Source organism: Hyperoodon ampullatus, assembly GCF_949752795.1.
Source record: "Hyperoodon ampullatus genome assembly, chromosome: 3".
NCBI lineage: Eukaryota > Metazoa > Chordata > Mammalia > Artiodactyla > Ziphiidae > Hyperoodon > Hyperoodon ampullatus.
This window is the reverse complement of record NC_136916.1, coordinates 39,847,132-39,860,223: the sequence shown is the minus strand read 5'-3', so window position 1 is coordinate 39,860,223 and position 13,092 is coordinate 39,847,132. Positions and strand designations below refer to the sequence as shown.

The 13,092-nt window shown below is 50.1% G+C and overlaps 1 protein-coding gene across 7 annotated transcripts in view; it reads right to left on the bottom strand.

Moving 5' to 3' along the window:
• NTRK3 (neurotrophic receptor tyrosine kinase 3) overlaps positions 1-13,092 on the bottom strand; it is a gene marked incomplete at both ends in the record, with an annotated part of 382,825 nt that overhangs the window by 270,861 nt on the left and 98,872 nt on the right. The gene's annotated exons all lie outside the window — the stretch shown is intronic.

Genomic DNA, 13,092 nt, shown 5'->3' with positions numbered 1-13,092 from the left:
GCCATAAACAGTGCCATAAACTTAACTGGCATCTCTAAAAGTTTCTTCCCTCTCTATTTTTTTTTTTTGGTGATAACAATATTTAACGGAAGACATACCCTCTTCCCAAATTTTTAAGTGTACAATACAGTATTGTTAACTATGCACTACTCTGTACTAGAGATATCTAGGACTTCTTCACCTTGCATAAGTGAAACTATTGTGCCCTGTTACCAACAAACATTCTTTTTTTTAAAACATAGATTTATTTATTTATTTTTGGCTACGTCGGGTCTTCATTGCTGCGCGTGGGCTTTCTGTAGTAGTGGCAAGCAGGGGCTACTCTTCGTCGCAGTATGTGGGCTTCTCATTGTGGTGGCTTCTCTTGTTGCAGAGCATGGGCTCTAGGCGTGTGGGCTCAGTAGTTGTGGCTCACAGGCTTTGTTGCTCTGCAGCATGTGGGATCTTCCCAGACCAGGGCTCAAACCCATGTCCCCTGCATTGGCAGGCAGGTTCTTAACCACTGAGCCACCACAGAAGCCCTCAACAAACATTCTTAACATTCACACAAGTCGAAAATACTCCGCAGGTCACCTACAATTCCTTCAAGCCAGTCCCTCCCTCAGCAATCCTGTCCATCAATGATCAAGACATCAGCCTTTTTGTTCACACTTCTGTCCTCCTCCTAATGGCTTTTTTTTTTCATTAGGATGTACAGGGGAAAGGAATAGTCATTAGTCTTCTGAATAAAAGAAGAAACACACCCACGGTTATTACTTTGCCAGGTTCAACAAACAACTTTTTTTTTTTTTTTTTTGCAATACGCGGGCCTCTCACTGTTGTGGCCTCTCCCGTTGCAGAGCACATGTTCTGGATGCACAGGCTCAGCGGCCATGGCTCACGGGCCTAGCCACTCCGCGGCATGTGGGATCTTCCCGGACCGGGGCACGAACCCGTGTCCCCTGCATCGGCAGGCAGACTCTCAACCACTGCGCCACCAGGGAAGCCCCTCAACAAACAACTTTTGATGTGGTAACATCCCTTCAAGGCAGCGATTGGAGACGGCTAGAGCTGAAGTGGCACCCCAGGAACCATGTACTTATCTAGTGATGAGAAAGGAGAGCGGTAAGAATTGCACTTAGGTAAATACCTATCCACATGCACACACGTGTGTATAAGCACGTGTGTATTTATGTCCATTAAACATGTAGGTAATAAACGCAAACACAGACTCCTGCTTATACCCATATGCATATGCTTACAGGTACACCTATATTTAGAGGACTTCTATAACAGATATTTGTTGAGAGCCAAATATAGGCTACACTAAGGAATGAGGGGGTGGATGACAGATAAGGTCCCTCTGGAGCTTATGTTCATGTTACAAATGAATAAGCAAAAGAAGTGTAGTTTGTGATGAGCAGAAGGAAGGGAATAAGCAAAGTGGGGTAAGTAACTGATGTGGGAGAGAGAGAGGGCTACGTCAGAAGATGCTTCCAGAAATACCCTCTGAGAAGGGGATGTCGGAGCTGAGAAGAGGAGTGAGAAGAGCCTAGCGCCAGGGAAGGTGTGTTCCAGGCAGTGGGAGCAGCAAATGCGAAGGCCTGAGAGGGACGAGGGGGCCAGAAAAGGGCCCAGTGAGGAAGGAAGTAGAAGAGTGGTCTAGGATAAGCAGGAGAGGGGACCTGCCACACCCACCTTGCTGGCCAAGGTAAGCCACCCGGATTTTACTTTAAGGAACAACGGGATGGCACTGGCTGGGTTTAAGTAGGGACGTGGCATCATCTAATTACCATTTTTTAAAATAGGAACCCAAGACTGGAAGTCATCAGAGCAATTAGGAGCTGCTGCAGTATTCCAGGCAAAAAGAGAGAGTAGAGACAATTAAGCTGATGGAATTCAAGCTAGGTGGTGGAGGGAGAACTGCCAGAACTTCCTATGGGATTGGATCGGGCAGAGGAGGGAGACTTGAGCAACCAGGAGAGTGGTGATGTCATTTAGTGAGCCGAGGAAGGCTGCAAAGGGGTCCCAACTGGGGGGCGACGTGGGGATCAAGAGCCTCCCCCTTGCAGACACTAAGTTTGAGATGCCTGTTAGACGTCCAAAGAAGAGAGATGAGATAGCTTGTTGGATGCGTCGGTCTGGAGCTCAGGGGAGAAGTTCAGGCTGGGTGAGGTACAGAGAGTAGACACAGCTCATCAGAGGAGCAGATATTCAAACACAAGGACAAGCTATGGGATAGGGCTTCCCCTTCCCATTTGAGGCAGCTCTGCCTTTGGTGACAGCCCATGACTGTGTGGGGGAGAAAGACCCCATTCTTGGGGTGCAGGGGACTGGGGCAAAGGGAAGGTGTCCAGTAGGTATCACCCAAGTTTACTGTCCCACTCTCTCCCCAGTCCCCAGCACTCTCTCCTTTCAGAGTCCTTAAGCCCACAGCCCTTGCTAGGAGAGCCTCCCATAGCCCCATACTGTCACCCACTTCCTCTCTGCAGGACTGTTAGAGCACTGGTGTGTGTGACGACACAGGCTCTCACTAAAAGCCTATAAACCTCAACCCATCCACATGCTCAGCTTCAAAAAACCCCTAACCATGGCGCATCTTATTCCTACAAACGGCCTCCTTCCCCCACTGACCGGAAGGAAAAGGGTGACAGAAGAACTGCATGATGGCCACTTGAGGACACCCAGGCACCCAGCTCCCTGCAGAGCAACTCCTGCTTGGGAGGGAGGAGCAGGGGATCAGACACGTACGCCCATCAAAGGCGCTGACCTTACACCAGGAGCTGGAACTCGGGGTCAAGGATAACAGGCTTCACAGTACCACTCTATGTGCCTCCATTACCATGAGCCGCTATGATGTTTCAATAAAGGTGAGTACCTCATCCAGATAGAAGTCTTCTGTTTTGTTTTGCTTTTCTTGGTTTACTGTCTACGCACAACAGCATCAGGGGCAGCAGAAGTTAGACAAGGCCCAGGGGCCTTGAGCTCTCTGCCCGACTCCAGCGCAGCCTGGAACAAAGCCCCTGGTTCTGAAGCGGAGCAGCAGCTCCTGTGAGAGACGGCCGCCAGGAACGCCAGACGCACTGAACCCTGGGAAACACGCCCCACCGCCGGCCCCGCCCCCGGCCGGAAGGAGGAGGCGGGGACACAGGAGCGGTCCCGGGGAAGTGGAAGCCTTGCCCAGCTCCGAGGGAGGAGCAGCCTAGGAGTGTGCCAGTAGTTCTTGCGGGGCCCGAGGCAGGGAGCGGGTTGCCAGCAATGTCCTTTCACAAAGGTCATGTTTTGCTACATTAGGCAGAAATGTCAAGAGAAAATTGGATTCTGAAAGAAAGAAAATAACAGGCATTCTGGGCAAATAAAGAATAAGAAATAGCATTATCTCCTTATTACAAGTTAGAGGGGAGAGGGGGCCTGGGACACCTGGAAAGGGGGAGGTGGGCTCCGGCTCTCTCAGGGGTGTCTCATCTGCAGCTTCTCCCCACCCTCCCCCCACCCACCAAGCCCCACCTGGAGGAGAAAGGGCCCCTCCGGATTCCTCCAGTTCTTTGGCCAGATGGAGCGGCCACAGCAACACTCGTGGGCTCTGTCCACGACTGCCCTCTTCCCTCCCTCCTCCCTGACGGTCCCAGTGGTGTACAGACCACCTTCTCCTTCTGCAGTCCAGATACTCTCCTTCTCTCACCCCCTCCTACCCCCCTGCACCAGCTCACAATCAACAGCTGCCATTCATCAAGGGCTTACCAAGCACCAGCTACTATGTTACCCACTTCTGCATTCATGATCTCATTTAATTTTTACAGCAACTCTACAAGACGGGTATTGCTATTATCTGCATGCAAAGATGAGGAAACTGGGGCTCAGAGGTGGCCAATGAAAGATGAACAGCTCTGAGTAGCCTTAACGTGAAGACTCCAACAACAGGCCACAAGAGGCATACCCAGGAACATTTGCAACCAACACACAGACATGTAAACGCCCAGGTACACATACTCACAACCCAGTGTGTGTCCCCAGAGACAGAGACGCTGTGCTGCACAAGTCCCAGGAGGAAAGCAGTGCGTACAATCTGGGCAACCGTACACAGCACCCTGCCAGAGACACACGATAGAAGCATCCAGCCACAGAGACAAACAAATAGACAAAAGACGAGAAAGGCAAACATACACCGCCAACAAGGCAAGCAGGGCACACCTCTGGCCATCCTGCCTTCAGAGGCATTTATAACTGCTCATGTGCTGGGCAGATGGGAAAGACAAGGCAGGGAGCTTTAACTGACTTAACACCCACTCAGAACTCACTTCCCCTGATTTTCCTTCTAGCTGATGCCTCACCTGAGTTCACCTGTCATCAGTTATTGATGAGCCAGTTACCCCCCTCACCAGACAAAGGTTTAATTAAGAACCTCTGAGCCTCACCGCAGCCCTGAGCCTCCTCCCTTACGGATCCATTATCACTCGTCTCTGACTTGTGCTTGAGTCAATGGCCAGTTTCCAAGTCACCTGACCGTTGGAAGTAATTTGGTGAGCAAGATATTAAGAGATGATGCATCAAACACTTTCCCAAAATCAAGCTCCATGACCTTGCCCCTGTATCCCTTACCTGAGACTACCAAACAAAACCATTAATTTTGTCCTGAACTACTGGCTCGTTCATAGCCCAGACTCTGGGGCCCAGAGTAATGGACCATGGCAATGCAGCTACTGGGTCCTCTGGAAACAGGGAGCCAGACACACAGGTGGCCAAACTCTGAACCTGAGGAAGAACAGGCTGAGATGGCCCCTCCTGCATTAGCCCTGTGGTGAACAAGGGGAAACTCAGGATGGGAAGCAGTCCTATGGCCCTCCTAAAGGGAGTGCCCAACTGCAGCAGGATGGGGCCCCACAATTGGGAAGGATGTCACCTTCTACCCTGGGAACCCTACCATCCAACAAGAGGGTCACTCGAGATGGACCCTGCAGCCAAGAGAAGCCGACCAGATGAATCCCTCTGTTGCCCCAAAACACACTGCATCCTTTGGGGCTGACAGTTGAGAAGGAGACACTGATTCCCATCCACAAAGTGAGCCTGAAGAAGGTACCATGGATTTCCCAGAGTAAGGGTGTGGCTGACTTTGGAAGTACCTCCTCTTGTACCAGCAGAGGCAGGCCCAGGGGCAGGCTGTGTCTTAGGACTTAAGTGTCTTAGAACACTGAGGAGTGTGTAAGGGATTGTTGGATGCAGGCGCCCTGTCATTCCTGTGCTATTAAGCCAGGCTGCCCCACCGGCACCATTCAGTCGGGCATCTCCCCTGTCCACACCACAGACCTTTGCTGGGTTGGCCCCGCTGCCACTCCTGGATGTTCACTCCACCTCTGTCTGTATCTCCTTAGTCCCTCTCATTTGGGTTTTATCTTCTGTTATGACGGGCTGGACTGTGTCTCCTCAAAATTCATATGTTGAAGTGTGAACTCTCAGGACCCCAGAATGTGACTGTATTTGGAGACAGAGCCTTTAAAGAGGCTTTAAGACAGAGTCTTTAAGGTTAAAGGAGGCCATTGAAATGAACCCTAGTCCGAAATAACTGGTGTCCTTATAAGAAGAGATTAGGACACACAGACATGCACAGAGGAGATGATGTGAAGACACGAGGAAAAGTCAGCATCTATAAGCCAAGGTAAGAGGCCTCAGAAGGAACCAACCCTGCTGACACCTTGATCTTGGACTTCCAGCCTCCAAAACTGTGAAGAAATAATTTCTGTTGTTTAAGTCACCCAGTCTGCAGTGTTTGTTATGGCAGCCCTAGCAAACTAGTATACCTGTCCTCAGCCCCTCTTTTGCCCCAAGGTCCTGACAGTTGGCTGCCCAACTGTGATTCCTGAAAGCCTCCAAAGTCATGATTTTCAGTCCCTCCTTCACTCTGCCTATGTCCCATCGCTCTAGGGAACGAGCTTCCCAATCAGGGTGCAGCCATGAAGATGCAACATGGCATCCATCCACTCAGTCAGCTCCCCACTGGGCATACGCAAGTCTCCTGCTGCAAAAGATGGTTATGAGAGAACACAGAGACCCAAAGGTATGCTCAGCTGGCATCCTAATGGTGAATGCCATGGTCACTGACTTTTCCTAGAGGATTCACGCTGCTGCTTGCAGAAAGCACTATTCTAAGCACCGTATGGGCTCAGAGCAGCAAGCATGGCTCCCCAGAGAACAACAAAGGTCCAGCCCCTCCTGCTTTCACAAGCTCCCATGGGGGCTTGCTGGCTGCCAACATCATGATGTAAATATGATTTCCTCCATCCACGAAGGCAGCATTAGAAAGATGCAATTCTTCCTTCCTGAAGACCCAACACCTCCTCAGCTGTCTGTCTCTCCCCTTCTAACTTTCCCCATGAAAGAACTCTCTCCTCGTTCTTCCTGAAGACAGCCAACTCCCTCCCCTGCCATGTCACGCCAAGATTCTTTTGAAATTTCTGAAGGACCTGGAAAAAAAAAGTCAAGAAAGGAGAATTCTTTCATGCAGCACTGACCCCACAGAGAATTGCTAAAAAGGAACAAACCATGGAGACGGAGAAGGCTGACAGTCTCCTCCCTGCTTCTCCGAGAACCAGGGAACTTACACGTCATGATCTTGAACTTGGGACTTTGTGCATATCAGCCCAAACCGAAGATGCCTGCAGCCCCCCATGAGGAGCAGTTAGGGTGGCTGCCATCAACCTCCTCAGGTTGAACCAGCGGGAAGGAAGGAGGCTCCAGGCCATCTCTCCACCAAGGCCTGCTGCCCACCCCCGAGGGGCCCCCCTGAGCCAACCCCTTAAAATCCAGCGCCTGTGACAAGGTAGCAGGTGCTGCTGCCCTGTGTCCCTCTTGGAGGCCAAGAAGTATTTTTCTACATCATTGACATATTTGCTTTTCCCTCAATTAAATTGCTGTAAGAGGGGGTGTGGGTTAAAGCCATCTGAGCCATTTTTATTCAGCTAAATTACACTGGATGGCTCATTTAATGAACTTTAATGAAGCCAAAATGCTTTCTCTAATCAAATCTCGAGTGACGTGACTGGTGTCTTGACCTTAGATCAGGAGACTGCAGGCAGCTTTTCCACAAGGCCCTGGGCTGAGCTAAACCAGGGTTTCCCAGAGAATGTTCCTAGGAATCTGAGATCTGCCATATATTAATGGGTATTACAAGGGAAAAAGTTTCATGTTCCTTGAAAAATGTGGTGCTAAATAAAATTAAACAGGCTTATTTACTGCAGAATTTCTCAGAGCCTTTACTAAATGAAGGATCTGACCCATTGAATCTCTCAAGCTTATTGGCTCACAGAACCTCCTCCATGGAATTCTAGCAAAAATATCACCCCACATAATATACTTAGAGAAATGATCATGGTGATAAGAAGTAGATATGTGGTCCTTATCCACGGTTCATAGCTCACAGCTCCCCAAACTCTTGGACTCTCTTGAAGGATAAGAACAACAGGAGCCCCTTTTCTTACAACACTCGGTGTCCTGTCCTCAGTTCCTAAAATTGCTTCAGAGGATAAAGTGACTTTCGGAAATCCCCTAAAGATGGGCGTCTGGTTGTCAGGGGAACCAACCATGAATAGGGAGTTGGGACCTTTCATTCCCACCCCTCGATTTACTTTGAGGGGAAAGGAAATCAATCACCAATAGACAATGATTTAATCAATTATGCCTAGGCAATGAAGCCCCCATAAAGCCCCAGAAGGACAGGGGTTGGAGAACCAGAACACTTCCCTTCGCGTCAGGCCCCAAACTCCACGGGAACAGAGGCTCTTTTGTTCAAGACCTCACCCTTTGTACCTGTTCATCTGGTTGTTGATTTGTATCCTTTAATATCTTTGTAATACACCAGTAATCTAGTGAGTAAATGAGTTTCCTGAGTTCTGTGAGCCACTCTAGCAAATTGATCGAACCCAAGGAGGGGGTCATGGAACCTCTGATTTATAGCTGGTTGGTCAGAAGCCCAGGTGACAACCTGGAGCTGCAATTAGCACCTGTAGTAGAGGGTGGTCTTGTGGAACTGAGCCCTTAATCTGTGGAGTCTGATGCTATCTCTGGGTAGCTAATGTCAAAATTGAGTTGAATTGTGAGACACCCAGCTGGTGTCCCAGAACTGCTTGGTGGTGTGGGGGAAAAAAATCACGTTGGAATTGTGTGCAGATTCATTAATCGTTGGGTGCCAAGGTCAGCAAGCTATGGCCTGTGGGCCAGCACTCTGTTTTAGTAAATACAGTTTTATTATAAGACAGCCATGTCCAATGATTTACACGTTGTCTAAATCTATGGCCCAGGTGGAATAACAGTCCTCCAAAATGTCCACAGCCTCATCCCTAGAATCTGTGAATATGTCAACTTCTATGGCAAAAGGGACTTTGCAGATGTGATTAACAGCATGGATCTTGAGAGGAGGACATTATCCTTAATTATCCTGTGGCCCCAAAGTAATCACAGGGGTCCTTAAACATGGGAAAGGGAGGCAGAGAGGTCAGAGAGAGATGAGACACAGAAGAAAGCACAGAGGCAAAGAGGGTCAAAAGCCAAGAAATGCACATGACCTCTAGCAGCTAGAAGATGCGATGCCACGGATTCTCCCCTGGAGCCTCCAGAAGGGAACCCAGCCCTGACAACACCTTGATTTTAGCCCAGTGAGACCCATGTGGAACCTCTAATCCACAGAGTGGAAGACATGCAATTTGTGTTTTTAAACCACAAAGTCTGTGGTAATGTGTTACAGCAGCAATAGAAAACAAATACAAGTCACTTTTGCACTAAAGCAGCAGAGTTGAGCAGTTGTGACAGAGACCAAATGGCCCACAAAGCCTAAAATATTTAGTATGCGGCCCTTTATGAAAAGTATGCCAGTCCCTGAGCTAGACCAGCACTCGCCAATAACGCAAGCCACACATACTTTTTAAAATTTTCTAGGAGTCACATTTTAATAAGTGAAAAGAAAAAGGTGAAATTTGTTGTGTTCATATATTTTACTTAACCCAATCTATACAAAATACCATCAGTTCATGTGATCAATATAAAAAAATACTAATGAGCTATTTCATATTCTTTTTTCTGTTTTGTATTGTGTCTTTGAAATCCATGTGTATTTTACATTCACAGAACTTCTAGGTTTGGACTGGCTACATTTCAAGTGCTCCATAGCCACAGGTGGCCAAGCCTACTATATTGGAAGGTACAGGCCTAGAGCATCCATAAAAGCCAGGCATTGATGAGGTCCTCAGTGGAGAGGAGCAGCCAACAGGTGGAGAAATATAACTGTAAGTTCACCAAGGTCATCAGGTGTCTCTTCCCCAGATGCCAATCTGTCCCACAATCAAGCAGTCACATAGCTTGTTGTACGGAAAGAAATCACTCCAGTTGTCCTCAAGTCCACGGCAACCTCCCTGAGTGACTACCAGTGTCCTCTCGGGCTGGAGAAGCTCAGGACAGGAAGGGAAAGAGGGGACAGGACTTGCCACATGCTGGGGGGCAGGGGGGTGGAGAAGGATGCATGGGTGACCAGACTTGGGCACAGATTACTGGACTCTTAGAATGCCTGGCCCACCTAATCAGGTCCAGACTCTACGTTGAAGTTCAAATCTTTTCACACGATGACCTCAACTTCCTGTTCCCATATACTCTTTCACCACCCAAGTCCCTCCCCCATCCTTCATCCCCTCCCCATAAACAACCCTAAAGACCAACCACGAACAAAAGGGTATCGCCCAGCGGGCTGCCTGTACCCTTGGAGCTTCCTGGCACTCCTCCCTCTCTCCTGGCACTGCCCCGTGCTTTTGACACCTTTCGTGTTCTTGCTCCCCAGCTTCAGGTACATTTAAGTGGTTCTCTACGTATGGCCAGTGCCATGCACTCTGAAACCTTTCTTCCCTCCTCCTTCTCTCACTGCATTCTTCCTGGGCCTTGAGCACAGCCCACGTCTCAGACTGCCAGCTTTGAATGGCAGCTGTGCATGTGTCAGCCTCCCCCATCAGACTGCTTTTCTTGAAGGCAACCATTTCTTTTCAGTGTGATATCCTTGATAGCACCTGGAATCCAGTAAGTGAGTGCTCAGTAAATGTGCAGCAAGTTCACCCGAAAATTCCCACAAAACTTCTGCATCACATGGGTCTGGAGGCCGGTCCTACCACTGCCACTTCCATGCTCTGTGACCCTGGGTTAGCTCCTTAACCTCTCTGTGCCTCAGTCCTTGGAGTTGTGGTGAGGATTAAATGGGGTATGGCAAACAGGGTGCAGAAAGCAGGTGGTACAAGGCCTGGCCCTCAATGAACACAATCTATCATCATTCATGGATGGTGTCTCTCCCCTTATCTGCTCATCTCCAGACACCAAAGCTGCAACAGGCCAAGCCCATTAAAACAAATACCAGAGGCCCAGGCAATGCCCCCTAATTCAACACTGACAAAATCTCAGTTCAACAAAATAATATGGAAACCCATTTTAATGAGAGAACAGGTAGCATCTCCTCCCCTGGAGACGTGCTGGTGTCTATGCCCCTGCCCGTCACAGCCCACCCTTCACATGCTTGGGCAGAGCCCAAAGTTCCCACAGGTCCAGGGAAGAAGCAGCCCTCACCCCAAGGCCTGAGAGTCAGAGGTTTGGTCAGAGATCAACCTGCATCTGGATATTTGCCAGGCCGCAAACCCCAGAAAAGGCCTTAAAGTCAACTTTGTTCCTTCACTCACCTGCTTCATAACAGACCTTGAGTGTCACTGAGATTATTCTGGGGATTTTGTTCCCTGGGAGTTTCTTTTCAGACAAATTAACCAAAAGCTAATTGCCCTGAAGCACACGAGCTGTCTCTGGAGCCCCAGAAGGGCACAGCCCGGCAGACACAGGCGTTCCCAGCAGTGGCCACTCAGGGACAGAGTGAGCCAGCCTGGCTCGGGGAGCCTACCACCCCAGGAGAAGCTCTGGAGCATGCAGGATGACGTGGTGATGGGACCAAAGCCTCACACTCATTTTTTACTCCAGAGCTGTTGTGACAAGAGGAAAACAAAGATGCAGAGACCATCTGTGAGAGCATCCGTGGGAAAATCAAGAAACCACAGTGACGGTCTGCCGTCTGTATCTGCGGGTTCCGCATCCTCGAATTCAACCAACCGTGGATAGAATCCACGGTTGGTTGAATCAGTGGATGCAGAACCCACACATACGGAGGGCAGACAGTACTACGCCATTTCAGATAAAGGACTTGAGCATCCTTGGATTTTGGTATCTGGTGGGGGTCCTGGAACCAATCCCCCCAGATGATACCAAAGGGCAACCCTACTGACTAAAAGTGATGGGGGGACTATTGAGGGAGGAGGGAAACAGAGGTGAGCCTGGTGCAGGCCATACTCAGGCAACTGCCTAGGGTGCTGTCAGGGCCAGGGAAACCTGAGTCCAGGGAAGTCAGGTGGGGAGGGAGACGGGCAGGAGTGCCATGCTGCTCTTCAAGATACAGAAAGCATAATCCTGCTAATTACCTGTCTGCCAGGCCAGGCACCTGTCCTCATTCTGAGATCTACTCTTGGGATTCAAGGAAAATCTATGGCTCTCTTAAAAACAACAGAATTGTGAGCAGAAAGTTGCCTTGGGCCTTTTTATAAAGAAATCTGACTAGGCCGACATTGCATCCCAATCCTCCTTCAAGATGAGTGGTTGAAGAAACACAGGCCAGGTGTGGATTTGAGAACAGCATCACAGAGAGCTTCTCCAACTCCGGGCATCAGAATCACCCGGAGGCTTGTAAACCCGACAGCCAGGCTCCACCTCCCTCCGGAGTTTCTGATTCAGTAGGTCTGGCCTAGAATTTGCATTTCTAGGCAGTTCCCAGGGGATGCTGATGTTGTTGGTTTGGGAACCCTACTTCAAGAACCACAGATCTAGAGAAATCTAGTAAATGAGTTTACTTTGGGTCCTATCAAATCCTTCTGTCCTAAAAGGTTGCACGATCCTACATATATGAGAGAATAAAACAGTCATGTGTCCAGATGTAAAGAGGCACTCTGTCAGGAGTTAAGGCATTCCTACAAGGGCTCCTGGGAACAAATGTCATTATTCATAGCTAGGAAGGGGACTTAGCAATCCCCGCCTGAAACTTGGTGGAGGATCGCCAATGGGGAGGTGCCACCAGGAAGTCTGGAGAAGGGCTGTCACCACACTGGAAATTGACTAAAATGAACAAATTGGGCCCTGGCTGCCCAAAGTGCCTCCTGGATTTGCAGGATGAATCTGTCTGCTTCCCTCACCCCACCCCCCGGCCCCTCCTCAGCAGGATTTCTGAGTGTAGGACGCGGGGTTACCACCTGGAGACTGTTTTAGGGAAACCCGTGGGGGGGTCCCTCCAGGAAGGGGGCCCTTTGGAACTCCGTGTCTGGTGGGCCTGGAGGATGAAGGAGGGTTAGGAATCTGAGAAAGGGAGAGGCAGCGAGGGAAGTCCAGGCTGCCGTGGGGGAAACGGACCTGCGGAAAGGGAGCAGCGGAAGAGCGAGGGAGATAATAGTAAGACCAGAGCTCCAAACCGAGGAGTGTGATCAAGGCTGGGGCCAGGGAGCCTGGCGAGTGAAGGGGTCACCCAGGCAAGGGCAGAGAGGGTGGTGCTAGGCATGGAGACGGAGGAGGCACATGGCAACAGCGGGCTAGAACCATGCTCCGGGAGAAACGACGGCGCCCAGCCCTCCTGACGAAGGCCACACTCCTGGCTGCCCGAGGACGGGTCCCCACGAGAAGCCTGGAGAACAGTGTCATCAACTAGGGCCAAAAGGTTAACTGAGGCTTCTCTCTGGAGTAGCCAGGGCGGAACACAGCCGACTTTGCTGACAGTGGCCTGAGGGCTTTGGGTGCCTTTGAAACAGAGCAGCTCAGGCCTCCCTGTCCCTCCCCTTTCTCAGACCAGAGTCTGCAGGGATAAAGAGCCGTAGCTGGACGCTGCCTGCCTCCCTCCTGGCAGAGGCCAGGAGGACACATGAATGCCACTGGCGCTCGGGGCCTTCTCCTCCACCCCGACCGGCCAGGAGGCTCAGACACAGAGATCATGTGAGGGACTGGGTAACAGATGAATTTTTAAAAGGAGTGCGTGGGCAGCTGATCTAGTGCAGGAAGAGCCCAGTCAGGCCG